Source organism: Carcharodon carcharias, chromosome 4 (assembly GCF_017639515.1).
Source record: "Carcharodon carcharias isolate sCarCar2 chromosome 4, sCarCar2.pri, whole genome shotgun sequence".
In the NCBI taxonomy this organism is placed as follows: Eukaryota; Metazoa; Chordata; class Chondrichthyes; order Lamniformes; family Lamnidae; genus Carcharodon; species Carcharodon carcharias.
In genome coordinates, this window is record NC_054470.1 from 118,714,336 (window position 1) to 118,730,923 (window position 16,588).

The 16,588-nt window shown below is 43.0% G+C and overlaps 1 protein-coding gene across 5 annotated transcripts in view; it reads left to right on the forward strand.

Annotated features, from left to right (window-relative positions):
• The window catches only part of LOC121276990 (zinc finger protein 462-like), a 95,577-nt gene that overhangs the window by 23,719 nt on the left and 55,270 nt on the right, over positions 1–16,588 (forward strand). Inside the window, exon 1 of one of the 5 annotated variants that reach the window (XM_041185789.1) lies at positions 4,525–4,577. The exons of 3 other annotated variants lie outside the window; for them this stretch is intronic. The gene's annotated coding sequence lies outside the window, so the exon portion shown is untranslated. Of the gene's footprint in view, positions 1–4,524; positions 4,578–14,402; positions 14,543–16,588 lie in introns of those variants that run through there. One more of the 5 variants, XM_041185790.1, reaches the window with a different exon arrangement.

A 16,588-nucleotide genomic window follows, 5' to 3' on the forward strand; every position in this document is an offset into this window, starting at 1 on the left:
GAGTGGTTGAGGTGAATAGTATAGATACATTTAAGGGGAAGCTGGATAAACACATGAGAGAGAGAGGAATAGAAGGATGTATGAAATAACAAATTAGACATGGCTGATCTGATTATGGCCTCAATGCTACTATCCTGCCAACCGCCATTAACCTTTGATTCCCTTGTTAGTCAAGAATCTCTCTAACCCTGGCTTAAAAATATTCAATGACCCAGCTCTCTGGGAAAATGAGTTCCAGAGACTCATGACCCTCTTAGAGAAAATAAACTCTTCATCTCTGCCTTATGGGAGACCCCTTAGTTTTAAACTGTGTCCCCTAGTTCTAGCCTCTCCCATGAGGGGAATCATCTTTTCAGCATCCACCCTGTCAAGTCCCCTCAGGATCTTATATGTTTCAATAAGGTCGCCTCTTCTAAACTCCAATGGATACAGATCCAACCTGTCCAAATTTTCCACACTGGATAACCCCCTCATCTCAGATATCTGTTGATTGAACTTTCTCTGAACTGCTTCTAATGCAGTTATATCCTTTCTTAAATAAGGAGACCAAAACTGTACACAGTATTCTCTAAATGTGGTCTCACCCATGCCCCGTACAACTGTAGCAAAACATCCCTACTTTTATATTCCATTCCCCTTGCAATAAACAACAACATTCTGTTTGCCTTCCTAATCACTTGCTGTACCTGCATGCTGATTTTTTTGTGATTCATGTGCCTGGCCACTTAGATCCCTCTGAACTGCAGTCTCCTATCTATTTAAATAGTTTGCTGCTTTTCTATTCTTTATGCCAAAGTTCGTATTTTCCCACACCGTCTGCGAAATTTTTGCCCACTCACTTAACCTATCTATATCTCACATGTCCTCTTCACAACCTAATGTCCTGCCTATCTTTGTGTCATCAGCAAATTCAGCAACTCAACATTCTGATATGCTGATAGGGTGAGATGAAGAGGCGGAGGAGGCTTCTATGGAGCATAAACACCAACATGTGCCAGTTGGGCTGAATGGCCTGTTTCAATGCTGTAAATTTTATGTAACGTAAAATTACATACTTGTAGATTTGGAAGAATGAGAGGATATTTCTAATGGCACTGACCACATTAATATTGATACACTAGAGCGAGTGATGAGCGAGTAGGTGAAGGTACTTAGTTATGTACTGAGCTTTTCATAAACTGGTAACTCCAGTGTGAGAGCTCGGCAACTATGTCCTGTTTGTGTGGTTGAAAGTTAAAACCTGCCTGGCCATTGGTGTGACCATACAGCGGTGTAGGAGACCACATACTGTAAGCAGCAAAGACCTTCACGAAATAATACCAGTGGATAGAGGAAATAAGAACTGGTTGAGACTGTTGTGCACTGCACAAAATCGTGTCTGTGAAAACTTGGGCTGCAGATCTGAAGAACGTTTTGGAGGGCTTTCAGCTGAATCCTGGCAAGACTGGTCTTGGCTTCATGTTTTATAGGGGCCCTGGGTTCAGTGGCATGGGATGTAGATAAGGTAGAGCCACTGGCCTTGAACTGAAAATATCCTGACAGAGTGCCACTGTGTCGTCAGGCTACTACCTGAACCTGAGGTTTGCACTGTGTGTTAACCGTGGTTCCATTATACAACCGTTCGAGGATTTGAGAGACCTGCAGAGTACATCAAGTGTCTGAACTTTACTCATTTTTATGCAGTGTTCATACTGGGAGTGTAGATCATGTTCAATAATAGTAAAGATCACGTATTACCAATGTGTATTGGTAATGTCGATATGGCCTGCAGGACTCTAGCCCAAAAAACTGCAAGGCACAACAGTAGGAAAAGAGACCATTTTCTGTCTTGCATGTTTATAAAACTTTGTCAAATTGGTTTTCTCTCTAGCCTGGCAACTTCATGCCAATTGAGGACTATTTCTTGTTGGACGTCAGGGACAATAGCAAAAGTCTATTTTCTGACAAACTTTGGGCCTTTTACCAGTTGTACTAAAATGTTTCAGTGGCTGGTGTAATAAAAATTGCTTGGAGAATTTTTTTGCTATCACATTTTGTGCAGGCTCCCTTTTAAAATTTTTGATTTAGAGGTTTGATTTTTGCATTAAATGGTTCTGCGCCTGCAGTATATTTATTGAAAGAGCTGATTCTCTGTAAAGAACAACTGTCATTGGTGTAAATTGCTGCTGGGTGACACAGGCCCATCCTTCACTACATTGGCAGCTCTGCATTAATTTTTATTATATACCACCTTAAGGACTTTGACTTGAAGCAGTTGGGTATTCCTGTAATTGGAGACTGTTTGCTGAATGTTGTCCTGGGGGTGCGGGGGCGGAGATGCCAGTTGGGTTCTTGTGCCTTTACTTTGCTACGTTCTGTGCATTGCTTCAGCCAGTCTGATCTCACTTTTACACAGCACTATCCCAGTAATCCCACATGCAGTTTTCCTGAGAGCCTTGTCCACATTTTTAAATGCTACTTTTTTTAATTAAGTACTCTTGATCTTCATCATTTGTTCATACATTTTTTTAAAAAAGTGCACCAGGAATTATTGTTGATGGTTTGCACTAGTGACCCATTTTAAGATGGAACAGCGAGGGGTCCTGGTTGCATTCATTCAGGAATCCTGTCAAGAGAAAAATGCCGAGCTAGTGTAAGATCAGTTATGAGTAAAAATACTTGGATTGTTGCCTTCCCTTGTTTGAAGAAATAAAGCTTATCTAAGTCATCCATACTTTATTTAAAAATACACTCCAGCTAATTCACTAGAAATTGCATTGATGGTGTTTGAGATGGCTTTAGGCTTTTGTTGAGTGGTATGGTGTATTCATGTAATGCTTTGGTGGTGCAGTAAAGCAACTGTGTATTGTCAGCTCGTCCGCCTGATAAACATCGAGGCATCTGTGGATGGAAAAAGGATGTTTCCCAAATGAGGAAGGGGAAAAAAAATGGGCAAATATTGCATAAGAAAAGGCTGGTTAATAGGACAAAGGGCTGGAAGTGGATCTGCTGACCCCTTGTGTTTCCATCCTTGCTGATTAGCAGTCTTTCTTGAACAGTGAGCTTTTTATCCAGACTGTTGAGTGATCTCTTGAAGGCATCTCGTAGGTGCTGTGCTTTAACTCATTGTGTGCATCACTGCTGTGAATGGTGAGGGGTGTTGAGGGTCGGTGGTAGGGAGACAGATTGATCTTACCCTCCTGTTTGTGACAGATTAGAATTAGTGGCAAATTTTTGCTCTGGAGAGAAGAAGACCTAAAAGCAAAGGGTCACCATTTGCGTGAAACTCGTGTCCTTTTCAATGTGTGTGCTGTTGTCTATTCCAAAGGACCTTCTTTAACCAGTGCAGCCACAGCAGTGTGTGTGTGTGTGTGTGGAGGGAGGGTGTGAGCATTGGGAGAGTTTGCTGATTTGTAGGCAGCCTGGCTGGTGATTAACAAAGGTCAGTAAACTTTGGAATCTCCTGAGCAACATTGATGGTCTCTCTCTCTCTCTCTCTCTCTATGTCACTCTCTCCCTCTCCTTGTGAGACCCAGGTATTATGGAATGCTTGTATCTACTTGCTGCTACCAATAGAAGCAGCCCTGGTTGGGAGGGTAAGGGGGGGTGGTGGTGGTGGGGAAGAGAGTGAGTTTTCTCATATTAAAACAAACGTCCCTCTACATTGCTTCATGTAAGCAAATGTAATTGTCTCTCTTTGGGTAAATTGCTCAGTTCAAGGGGAGAAGAGTTGTGTGTGATTTTTGCAGAATGTGACACAAAATCTAATAACTTGAGAGAGGAAGGGGAATTAAAAAAAACACCTTCCCAGACAATCTCATCTTTTTCAGGAAGGTATTGGCAAGAGGAGCTAGCTTGGAATTTGAACAGCATTTTTACAGTGCCTCAGCTGCTTGAGATGAGTGGTAGATAAGTGGGGCCATGTTGTGCTGCTGGCTGGAGGCTCTGCTACTGAGAGCTGGTGGAGCGTCTGGAGGTAAAATGGCTGCTCCTGGAGCTGGTAGGACTAGGCAGCTTTATTGTGTGTCTTAAAGCTGCACTGACGAGGCAGCAGATACCGTGTGCCTCTCTCTCTCTCTCTCTCAACATCTGATGGTTGCTAGAAGCTGGTCTCATTTGAGCAGGAGAGAACAAGGGGTGGGTGCGTGGGGAAGTGAAGACTTGAATGATCTGCTAATTCTCTCTAAGTGCAGGAGCCACATACAGAGTGCGCGCGAGAGAGAGAGAGAGACAGAGCCTTGAGATTTGTTCAGTGATGTGCTGGCCTGCCCTGAAGAAGAATGGGGTGGGGCCTGTCCTTTTCTGTGCTGTAATTTGATCCAGATCTCAGTTGGAAACAGCTTTCTCTCTCTCTCTCTCCAGTCTCTCTTTATTTTGTAGATACAGGTCTGGAAGTAAACCTTCAGCTCTGTAGGTGTCTGTGTAGCTTTTTTCTGTTTTCTTTGTTAAGAGCAATGCCAGGTCTTATATAAAAATGGTACATTGTACATTCTCTCAAGTGGAGCTACAGAAGATTATAACCTCCTTGTTTTAACACCATTGCAGAAGATGGAGGAGAGTGAATGAAGATGGAGGGGAAATGGAGCTGAATTTCAACAGTAAGTAAAGCTAACATGGTTGCAAATTCACAGAGATTGCCGTCCTTTGACAACACCCTTGCTGTGCTGTTGGATTTTAATGTGCAGGGGATCACAGAAGTGCGATGATACAGATGATATGAAGCAGGAAAGCATCTTACCTTTTTAGCCTTTCCAGACCTAGCTGGCACAAGCAGGAACTTGAGAAGATGTATGATGACCCTGTGAAGGCTGTGCCTTCATGCGTTATATTGCAGCCAGGTTCTGTGTGTTCCACTCAAACTCTCTTCACACTATGACCCCGATTAGGGGGTGGGGGCGGGAGGGGGAGGGGGGGTTGGGGGAGTGGGGGCAGCATGGACTTGGCTGCAGGAGATCATTGTGAACTGTGCTAGATAATTGCAACCTTCAGTCACAGTTACTTATTTGAGATGTACCTAATTAAATAAAAAGCTTTTCTTCTGGTGAAAGAGATGACCTGGACTAAAAGGACAACCTTCTCTCTTCTTAGTCTACCCAATCCACCATGATGATTTAAATAAAAAAGAAACTACCGAGATATCCTTTTTTTTAAAAAAGGACAACCTTCTCTCTTCCTAATCTACTCAATCCACCCATGATGGTTTAAATTAAAAAAAAACACCTCATTAGTTTCTTTTTCAAGAAACAAGTATTTTTATTGTACCTGCTTAAGGTCCATCAGCAGCTTGAGCACGAAACTGTTCAAATGCAGTTGTTTGTGTGCATGTTGCTCTTTGGGACATGCCATGTGTTTCAGAAGAAAACAATGTACTTTTTTTTTTGTCTGGGGGGTGTGTCTGTGTCTGAGCACAGAGTTTAGTACAGAAAAGTGAGGAATCAGTGAATGGGTAATCAACATGTAGATATTTAATTTATAACTTTGGGATCAGCTTTCTGCTCATGATCCATATCAGGGTGTCTGTTCTTGAAGTTGCTTCCATTTCTTTTGGGAAGATGCCAGCTGTCTCTCCTATAAAATTCAGAGGGAAGTTTCCGGTTTCCCTTCTGTCGTCCTCAGACCTCCATCTGCATCCTAGTCACCATTCTGGGTCATCTCCTATCAGCTTGATGTTTCCATTTCCTACATCAGACAACCTTGTCGTCTCACCGTGTGAGCCTGTTTTATCCTTGTGGGAATTTGATGTATTTGGATGCTCATTGCTTGCAGAAATCTGTCCAAGTTCGTTTCACAGACCCTTGCATCTTGGGCAGAGAGTTGCGTGTCTAAATGAGATCCAGAGGTGAAGGCACGGTGTTCAAAACCCAGTGTACTTTCCAAGTTCTAAATGTTCTCTCATTTGTAACAAAGTTTAAGCAGTTGCTGTTTGGGGAGAAGCTATCTATTGCAGAAGGACTGCAAAAACCTGTTACTTTGGCGTTGAGTTGTAGTGCAACACCAGATGAATGGAGCATTCATCCATGAAGGATTTTGGTTTACTGTCTTACTCATTAGCTGTTATATCTTCTAGTTCCCATAAGTTTGGAATAATCATACTTAAGCCTGAATGTTGGATCTTTATCGAGTGTATTTCGTTCAGCTCTCCGTGTGGCTGGTGGACTGATACATTGTTACTTGGCACATGACTGCAGTGCAACTGTGAATGTGGCGCCCAGGGTATAAATTCACCTAACAATTAGTTCCTGGCTCTATAATATCCCTCTTTCTTTTTAATAAAAATATATAATGCCTCTATATCGATGTAACTGTTCCAGTCATGAACCTCTTTTCTAAACTAAAGAAGAATCGACTTGAGCCTTTTACAGTCTGTTTTCTTTTCACATTATTCACAATATCACTTTGGTGGTAGGAAGTTGTGCCTCCATCTTGTGGATTTGGCATTCATCGCTCTGTGGTGAGTCGGCGTGCTGCACCGGGATTAAGTTTGTGCATATATTGCTCCTGGAGTCGGGCTTATTGACGCATCACTTGCTGGTGATGTTTTGCCACTTATTTTTTTAATTCTTTCATGGGATGTGGGCGTCTTTGCAAGGCCAACATTTGTTGTCCATCCCTAATTGCCTTTGAACTGAGCAGCTTGCTCAGAGGGCAGTAGGTCTGGAGTCACGTGTGGGTCAGACCAGGTAAGGGCGGCAGATTTCCTCCCTAAAGAGGTATTGGTGAACCTGCTGGGTTTTTATGACAATTGACAATGGTTTCATGGTCATCACGACTGAAACTAGCTTTTTTCACCTCCAGATTATTAATTGAATTGCCATGGTGGGATTTGAACCAATGTCCCCAGAACATTAGCCTAGGCTTCTGGATTAATAGTCCAGTGACAGTACCACTACCTCACTCTCTTGTGATTCTGTTGATGTTGTCTCATTTGGTTAGTGATGTTGGTGGTGTTGATGATATTTTCTGCTTTTCCAGCCCAAGCATAGGTCGAAAATGGACTCTGCACCTTCTCATTTGCTTGCTGGTTTCAGTCTCAATGATGTATGATCTTTGCTGGATTCCAGGTTTTCATGTACATGTAGAATTTGTCCTTTCAACAGCTCAGGCAGGGATTTAGCATGCTTCTTGAAGTGTTGACCTCCTTCTACCTATGTATCAGTGAGTTGTTGTCTTATTCCCTCCCAGTAACCAGGAACGAGTATCTTACTTGGTAGGGTTCTCTTATATTTTCTAACCTTCAGCAGCTCTGCAGGCAATTTCATGTCAGCCTTGAGAGGTGGCAATAAGGCAAGGTTTGGGTCTTCCTTTATCATTTTTCATGAAGGTCGCTGCTGCAGGTGCTGGAGGTGACCATCTATAAGCCTTTCTCTAAACCTGTATCCCCTTGAGTAATGTGGCAATGAGATGATGGTGTTGAGCCCAATCTGTTCAGCAATTTCCTTAAATTCCCTGGAGATGAATTGAGTTCCGTTGCCACATGTTATTCTTCCACGTTTCCCGTGCTCAGCGAACAGATCTCGCACTGCCGAGATGATTGTTATAGTTCTCGAGCCTTTCACCTTTCAGATGAAAAGGAACCTTGAGGAGTATTCTGCAACTGAGATAAAAACAAAAAAACTGCGGATGCTGGAAATCCAAAACAAAAACAGAATTACCTGGAAAAACTCAGCAGGTCTGGCAGCATCGGCGGAGAAGAAAAGAGTTGACGTTTCGAGTCCTCATGATCCTTCGACAGAACCACTCAAGTTCTGTCGAAGGGTCATGAGGACTCGAAACGTCAACTCTTTTCTTCTCCGCCGATGCTGCCAGACCTGCTGAGTTTTTCCAGGTAATTCTGTTTTTGTTCTGCAACTGAGATGCCATTCTTGATAGTGTACGTATAAATCGGCTTCCATAGTATGCTAAGATCTGGGTGGTATTTCAGCAGCTATCATCTGCTCTTTCTGCTGTGTATTTCTGTACTTCTGGCTAAGGTTGCTTGTATACATAATTATTTTGATGTTTTTGTAGAAGCCTATCCAGTACACAGCTGATCTGATTCTGAGCTTACATGTAGCCTTCATGTATCTCCTGGTGAACCTCTTCCTGCATCATTTTGGGTATGATTATTCTGGACCCAACTAGCTGAACACTATCTTCTGGTGAGATGTTATCTCTGATAGACCAGTGCTGCTGGTTGTGTTTCTTCTATCTTATCAGGCCATCCCTGGATCACTTGCTGAGAGATAATCTGCAACTCATTGCCTTTGCTGGTCTCATTTCTAATTTGACTGAGTTTCGTTAGTGTTAAGTTCACTAGGTGATGGATCTGTATACCCAGAACTTCTATCTCATGGTTTACTGAGATGAGCTACAGCTTTTTGGATCTGCTCAATGCCAGGATGCCATCTGTTTCATTGACGTAGAATATACAGTTAACATCTTTTCCTTTGTATGTCCCCCTGATTTGGGTTATTCCTAGCTGTCGAATCTCAGTTCTACCCTGTATGCCGTTAACAGGATGTTGCTCAGTTTCAGAGCATCTTTCCTTGGTAACCATTTCTTTCAAATTTTCAGGAAAGGTCTCATAGACTCATAGATGTCTACAGCACAGAAAAAGGCCCTTTGGCCCATCAAGTCTGTGCCGGTCAAACATGTACCTAACTATTCTAATCCCATTTTCCAGCACTAGGCCTAGACCCATAGCCTTGTATGCCATGGCATCGCAAGTGCACATCCAAATACTTCTTAAATGTTATGAGGGTTTCTGCCTCTACCACCCTTTCAGGCAGTGCCAATCTTCTAGTACAGTCTGAGTGGGATGATGTTACTCTGTGCTGTGGTGTCAAGCTCCAACTGGCTATGGACTTATCTCCCACCCTCTTCCTGAGCTGAATGGTTGTGTGAATTTATTTTCTCAGGGAACTGTCACATTTGGCCATTTCATGCAGCTGTATTCAAATGTCTATCGTGTTCTCACACCCATCGTCATCCTCCATTCTTTTACTTCTCATTCGCCCTGTTGCTCCGTCTCTGATAACTCATTTACCACCTCTCTTTTTTCTGAACATCTTCTCCCAGTGATTGGGCTTTCCACAAGCTCTGCCGTTCGATCCATATGTACGATATTTCCTTCTGTCCGAGAACCCATGGTTGTCCACAGCTCTTGCACATTTTTCTCTCTGTCTGGTGTTCTTTTGTTGCTGTTTCACTGCATCAGCCTTGATATCTTTCTGTTGACTAAACTGAAAGCTAGCTGTTTGGATAGTCGGCATCTTCATCTGTCTAATTGTGCTTCATGTGCCCTGGCAGTGTCTACAGCCTGCAATATTGTCCTTTCTAATTAAATCTTTTTCCACTTCAGAATGTGCAAAGCCCCATATGAGCTGATTTATCAGCCTTTCATCTGTGTCCTTGAATTTACATTTTCTGGCTGCATTTTTCAATCTTGTTTGGAAATTGTTGACAGGCTCACCTCATTCCTGCCTCATATTGGCAGATCCGATGGCGATGGTTTTGTCTGGGCTCCTGCTGTCATCTTCATTCGGCTCCCAGCTACTAACACAAATTTAACCCCTTCTTCCTGCTCACAAAATGATGTTGCTGAACCTTTCCTCTTCATTAGTGCCTTTTAAAAAGCTCCTGAATGTCAATCTACAATTTTTTTGTTTAAACTTCTCAAATGCCTCCAAGAAGACATCAGCTCCCCAATTCATCATGGACTGGGTCAGTGTGTTTATTGCTACAGTGGCAGCCATCCTATTTTCCACAATTCACTCGGATTTTCTCTCTCTCTCTCCCTCTCTCCTCGCCACTATCGCGGGTTAATTTTTCCATCTAATTTAGCATTATTTTGTTTAAAAAGTTTGGTCCTGTCACATGGTAAAAAGTTTGGTCCTGTCACATGGTAAAAAGTTTGGTCCTGTCACATGGTAAAAAGTTTGGTCCTGTCACATGGTGGCTGATGCAGTCACCTTGAGCCTAGTTCATATGAATGCTGATGGTTATCATTCTTAATTCTGCGGGTAAAGAAAAAAAAATTGAGCATATTTCCATAGTTTGTCTGAAATATTTCTGCAAAAGAGTCTTCCTCTTCAGAAACTGCCACCTATTTGATTGATCTTGGATTTTTCAGTATGCTCTGTAAAATATTTCCGTTTTCAAGTGCCATAGTACTCTGCAATATCACCAATACATTTGTATGAAAACCCTCTCTATTAGGCCTCAATACAAATACATTTACCTATTGGACATTACAAAGAAATGCATGAAAATAGACTTGCTTTTCCACTGATTTGCAAGGTTCTAAGCTGTGGCATTAGCCTAGTATTCTGCAACATTGAGCAGCAAACCAATAGAGAAGCATCACCTCTCCCTCTTTAATGGCTTTAGCTAACGTTATGTTAGTATGTTATTTGCAAAGAGCTCGAAACTGCTACCATCATGTTATGTTTTATGGTCCCCATAAATTAGAAATAATCCAATTTTAGACTCAAAATGCGGGAGCTTCGTGGAGCGTATTTCTTGCTGCTCTCTATGTAGTTGATGGACTGAGACATTCCATTGTTACTTGGCACGTGACTGCACTAAAATGTGGCACCTCCAGATACATATTCACATAACAGTTCCGAGCTCTTTGCGAATAACATACTAACATAACATTAGCTAAAGCTATTAAAGAGGGAGAGATGATGCATTCATATGAACTAGGCTCAAGGTGACCAAATCAGCCCATATGTGACAGGACCAAAAATGGGTGTAGTTATCCAAGATGCAATCCAACCAGGGAGGCATATAAGGTCGAACTGCATCCCTTGACTTGCTTAGAATTAATTCTTTTAAATGTTTTATCATTAAGCAAGACCACAAAAGATCTTCTATTGTTGCATAGTCTTTGTTCACAAAGTTATTGATAATTAATGGAGATTACAAAGGGGGGAAAATGGTGGTGTAGTAGTAATGTCACTGGACTAGTAATCCAGAGGCCCAGGATAATGCTCTGGGGACATGGGTTGAAATCCCACCCTGGCAGCTGGTGAAACTTGAATTTAATTAATAAATCTGGAACTGTAAACTCTTAACTGCCCTCTAAAGTGGTCTAGCAAGCCACTCAGCTCAAGGGCAATTAGGGTTGGGCAACAGATGCTGGCCTTGCCAGCGACACCCACATCCCATGAAAGAATTTTAAAAATCACTTCTTGTTGATTTTGATGATGAATCAAAGAAGTATAATGTTTTTGCATGCCTTTTAAATTTATGATGCTAAAACTCCATCTTTTTTATTCATTCATGGCTAGGCCAGCATTTATTGTGCATAGCCCTAGTTCAGAGGGCATTTAAGAGTCAACCATATTATTGTGGATCTGGAGTCACATGTAGGCCAGACCAGGTAAGGATGGCAGATTTCCTTCCCTAAAGGGCGTTAGTGAACCAGATGGGTTTTTACGACAATCGGCAATGGCTTCACGGTCATCATTAGACTCAATTCCAGATTTTTATTGAATTCAAATTGCACCATCTGCTGTGGTGGGATTCGAACCCGGGACCCAGACCATTATCCTGGGTCTCTGGATTACCAGCCCAGTGACAATACCACTATTGTCTGCACACCCCCCACCTTATGTGGAGGTTTAATCTTATTGATATGTTTGAAAGAGTACACAAGAAAATATTGATCAGAGTGCCAGAATTCAGAACTGCAACAATGGAGAAGTTGAGAGCACAGGGAAGATTCTGAGCGCAGTCCTGCTAGATTTGCATGATTGTCAAGCAGGGAAATGCACATTGAATAGGCAAAGCAGCTCCAAAGACCCATTGCACATTATTGTTCTCATCATGCAGCACTGACACATGTGCCTCAGTAGCGACCCTGCTTGCCTATATTGTCACAATCCACGTTTTTTTGGAGAGTGGAGGAAGAGTGTTTACGGGAGTTTGATCAATTTAACCTGCCCAAGTTGATTTCCCAGTCGACCTTATAACTGAAAACTTTAGTGGTATTCCCAGGCCTGACGATGATTCTGTCACCCACAATGAGTATGGTTGCCAACTCTGCTGACTTTGAGATGGGAATTCTGGAAATTTCTCAAATTAACTTGGACACCGACCAGTTGTTTTCAGTTTCTGTGATTTATTTGAACGTTTTTAGTCAATATTTATCAACAATGGAACTTGAGCCATGATTCAGGCCTATCCTTTCTATAACCTGTTGTTGCCCCCATGCCAATGCAAGATGGCCACTGATACCTGCCTGTGCATGCGCAAAAACCAACAACATCATTTTCAGGAGACACTGTGCCGGTTGGATCTTATTTGGATCCTGAAGCCATTCACCCAGTTTCTGAGCTCCGCGTGGGTCAGGGCGTTGGTCTCCCTGCAGTTTCTGGGGATCGGGATTGTGGTCGGGGGGTGGGGGGGTGGGGGGAGGACTTCTAACCCGCGCAGTGATGGCCATAATTCTGTTTGCAGCTTGTTCCCGGTGACAGACCCGGACTAAGGGGAAGAGGCTCTGGAGTGGGAGATTCAGAAACTGCGGAGGCTGCAGTTACAAACTTTATAAAGAGACTGCTAACCTTTCGTAAAAGGTGCTGACTTGATGCTGCCGGTGCTGTAATATTTACAATTCCGGGTTGTGATGACTGTGCATGTGCCCTGTTGCATGTTGCCCCCTATAAAGATGGCGGCCATGTTTACAGCTGGGCACGTATGGCTTAGGCAGTAAACGCGTCCTTGTTGATTTGGCTAAACTCAATTTTCTGTTAATTTTTTTTCAATTATTTGTCGGGGGAAAGATAGCCGAGCAAAGGCTACTGCTCGAAAATTCCATCAAGTTGTTTATACATGGCTTTCACTTATATAGCGCCTTCACATAATTTAAAAACCCTAAGTTGGTTCTCAGGGGCAAATATCAGCCAAAGTTTAAGACAGAACCACATGAGCTATTCGGACAGGTGACCAAAAGGTGATCAGTGAATTGTGGCGTAACCTGAAATAGGTTTACCTCAGCAGAAAACTCAGTGAAGTGTTTATAATGTTGATTATTCTCTTAATTATTGCTATTACTCTTGAGCAAGCTGCGCATAAGTGATAGACGTTTGTGGTAATATTGTTTGAACTCAGCTCAAAGCTTTGTTTTTTAGCTACAAGAACTTTTGAAGATGGGTAGAGAAGTAATTCTCTTTCCCTCCCACCTCCAATCTCCACTGTATTGTTTCTGACCCTTGTTATTTCGATGCCTCTGGTGCCAAGGTTTGCGAAAAAAACCCCAATTATGTACAGCAAGCTCCCATAAACATCAGTGAAATAAGTGAACAGCTAAGCTTTCTTTTAGTGATGTTGATTGGGGGATGAATATTTCCAGGACACTGGGAACAACGCCCCTGTTTTGCTTGAAAACATTGCCAAGTGATCTTCCACGTCTGCCTGAGAGGGCAGGTGAGGTTTTGGTTCAACTTCTTCCAAAGAAAGCAGCTCTGACGCTGTGACACTTCCTTGGCCTGTCTCTCCAACAGGGTGGCCCTCCCTCAGTGCTGACCCCACAAACAGGGCAGCCCTACCCTCAGACAGGGCGGCCCTCCCTTGGTATTGCACTGTAAGTGTTAGCCGGGATTATTGGACTCAGATCTCTGGAATGGGATTTGAAACTACAAACCTGACTTCTCGGTAAGGACGCTCCTCAATGAGCCACGCCTGACAACTTCTTGCCCTTTAGCACAGGATCCTGCAAAACCTGATGCTTCTTTGCTGTCCTCATCTCTGTTAAAGTCAGCTGAATGAGTTCAAACTAAATTAGTGGTTCATGTTTTCCTGGGTAAATCAGAGGGTGCACCGTCAATGTCATAATATCAGCTTCCACTTGTAGACTGATGACACCCAAATCTGTCTCGCCACCACCTTTCTCTATCCCTCCACGCCTGCAATTTTTATTTTCATTTGTTTCATGGGATGTGGGCAACGCTGGCTAGGCCAGCATTTATTACCCATCTCTAATTGCCCTTTGAGAAGGTGGTGGTGAGCTGCCTTCTTGAACCGCTGCAGTCCATGTGGTGTAGGTACACCCACACAGTGCTGTTAGGGAGGGAGTTCCAGGATTTTGGCCCAGCGACAGCGAAGGAATGGCCGATATATTTCCAAGTCAGGATGGTGAGTCTCTTGGAGGGGAACTTGCAGGTAGCGGTGTTACCATGTGTCTGCTGCCCTTGTCCTCCTGGACAGCAGAGGGTTGGAAGGTGCTGTCTAAGGAGCCTTGGTGAGTTGCTGCAGTGCATTTTGTAGATGGTACACACTGCTGCTACTGTGCACTGGTGGTGGAGGGAATGAATATTTGTGGATGTGGCGCCAGTCAAGTAGGCTGCCTTGTCTTTGGTGTAGAGCTTCATGAGTGTTGTGGCTGCACTCATCCAGGCAAGTGGAGATATTCCATCACACTCCTGACTTATGTTTTGTAGATGGAGGACAGGCTTTGAGGAGCCAGGAGACTGACAGCTTGTGAGATATTCAGAGCTGGATATGCAGGAATTTTTTTCCAGTTAAACAAAGACCATTTACAACCTTGGTGTCCAGAGCAAGTTGTTGTTCTGTTTATATGGTAAGGAGTACCACACCATATTACTCGATGGTGTATCATTCTGCTGCAAAACTGCAGCTGTGTTTAACAGTAGTTGTGTCCCTTTAAGATTACAAGGTGTAATTACTGTCTTCCTGCCTCAATTAAAGGCTAATTGTTCTTGGCAGATAGGCAGGTCAATTAGAGGTCAGGCTTGGCATTCTTTTTTGATATATATATTTATGAATCCCGACGACAATTAGTATTTTGTTGCTGGGGTGTGGGGCTTGTAGAGCTTTCTATGTTGGAGATGATGTAAATTTTTTTAAAAATAATTTTTTAACAAGCGTGACTGAAATTTGCATTTACATGCCAACTGCCTGTAGCATTGCCCAGAATCAGTCAGGGTGGGGGGGCGGCGGAATCTTGTGTAAAAGAGGCGGTGGTCTGCACTCCGCATGACACTGTTTAACACCTCATTTGCGTCTCCCAACCTTTACCAGTTTGGCCGTGCGAGCACATGGGAAAAGTCTAGAAAAGTAAGAGCCTTGATAATCTAGGCACCTGGACAAGTATATACTGGATTTACAAAAGCAACAACCATCAAAGAAATGTGACCTAATTCAGAATTAGGCCCTAAACTTTTTTTTATTGATACATATTAATACATGTATTTTATTTATTATATCATTAAATTATGCATTCTACCAGAGACACGTGGAGTTTTGCCTTGTATTTGGTTCGTAAACAACAAGTTTTCACCTTGCACCTCCCAATGGTTTTTATTTTAAGCATTTTGTTTAAGGAAAAGGCTGTTTAGGTAAAAAGGCTGCTGATTCCCCTGGGCTAGGGGTAGAATTTCCACTTTGGGCGCAACAGGGAAATTGTGCATAAAAGCTGCTCGGAAGGCGCTGGTTAGGTTAACGCTTCGAGTTTCTTCTTGAAACTGATTTGCGCAATCACAAAGGTAAAATCTTCCATGAATCAGTGCAGCCAGGGAGCATTGTGGAATGCTATTGCCTCTTTGTTAATTTGCATTGAAGAATGGTAACCCAATGCAGCTGAAAATGGGTTTATCATCAAGAAATAATTATTTGTAATGAAGACGTCCGGCTTGCCCACCTGCGAGCAACCCGATTTTGAAATGACTGAGAATGACTTGAAAAGTGTACCGACCTGCTTCATAGCCTCATTGGCATACACTTGGCAGCTTGCTATGGAAAGGGGAGCTGGTGGCATAGTGGGCAATGTCACTGGCCTAGTAATCCAGAGGTCCAGGCTAATGCCCTGGACACTGGGTTCAGCTGGTGGAATTTAAATTCAATTAATAAACCTGGAGCATAAGGCTAGACTCAGTCATGGTGACCACAAAACTATCATCGGTTGTTGTAAATGTCCTTTAGGGAGGGGAAATCTGCCACCCTTACCTGGCCTGGCCTGGATGTGACTCCAGACCAACAGCAATGTGCTTCCCCTCTCCAATGGCCTTGCAAGCAGCTCAAATCCAGGGGCAGTTAGGGGTGGGCAACAAATGCTGGCCTTTGCAACAGGGCCCACACCCCACGAAAAAATTTAAGAAAAATAAAATAAAACGGTGTCTTCGCGCCTACCTTTTTTTTTAAAAAAAAGGTGCGTGCAATTTGATGACTTTTCCTGAAAAGGTGTAAGCAGCAGACTGTTGTAATATTGAGGTGGGGACAGCACCTGGTCTGGGTACCAGATTGCAGAAGACTCCAACACAAACTTGGTCCTGCCTGAGACCAAACAAGACTATTTACAATCTTGGTGTCCAGAGCAAGTTGTTGTTCTTTTCTCACCTCCACTTCACAATCTCCAATTTGCTCTGGCTCAGCCATCTCTACCCCTCTAACTTGACTCTGATGTAGTATTGTGCTGCTAAGTGTGAAAGATTAGTAAGTGCTGGATGAGTTCGCATCACGAGGTTGCCTCAGTTTAGACTTCTTGTCCACACCGCTATGCCCCACCACCCATGTGGACAAATTTACATTGGACATTATCCATCACACATCATGTGACAGGAAGTGCATACACAAGAAGAGCCTTTATAATTGATGCATTTACCTACTT